Source organism: Cynoglossus semilaevis, chromosome 18, assembly GCF_000523025.1.
Source record: "Cynoglossus semilaevis isolate Cse_v1.0 chromosome 18, Cse_v1.0, whole genome shotgun sequence".
NCBI classification, from domain to species: Eukaryota; Metazoa; Chordata; class Actinopteri; order Pleuronectiformes; family Cynoglossidae; genus Cynoglossus; species Cynoglossus semilaevis.
In genome coordinates, this window is record NC_024324.1 from 13,227,334 (window position 1) to 13,227,668 (window position 335).

General features: G+C 52.5%; 1 protein-coding gene across 2 annotated transcripts in view; it reads left to right on the forward strand.

The window, feature by feature from the left end:
* gabbr2 (gamma-aminobutyric acid (GABA) B receptor, 2) overlaps nt 1-335 on the forward strand; it is a 114,490-nt gene that overhangs the window by 109,225 nt on the left and 4,930 nt on the right. The gene's annotated exons all lie outside the window — the stretch shown is intronic.

A 335-nucleotide genomic window follows, 5' to 3' on the forward strand; every position in this document is an offset into this window, starting at 1 on the left:
TATACGTCATGTATTGCAGCCAGCATCAGCTCGGAGGCGGTTGCTTTGGCAACAGCTTGAACTGCCTCTGTACTTCTCCCTCTCCCACGCACATCGACACGCGTTCAACTGCCGCACTAAGTGTGTATATGTGCTGTCCCTGCAGCGCTACAGTACTCACCGCGGCACCTGCACGTGCATCACACTCCAAACATGCAAACATAAACACATTCACACGTGCCGGGTTTGGACGCGCAGCAGACGGACCACCGACTCCATAAATTCAGAACTCCCTCACTTATTATTCATAAGATGGCAAAGCTGAAGGATGTGGAGTTCATCACTGAGGGAGGGGG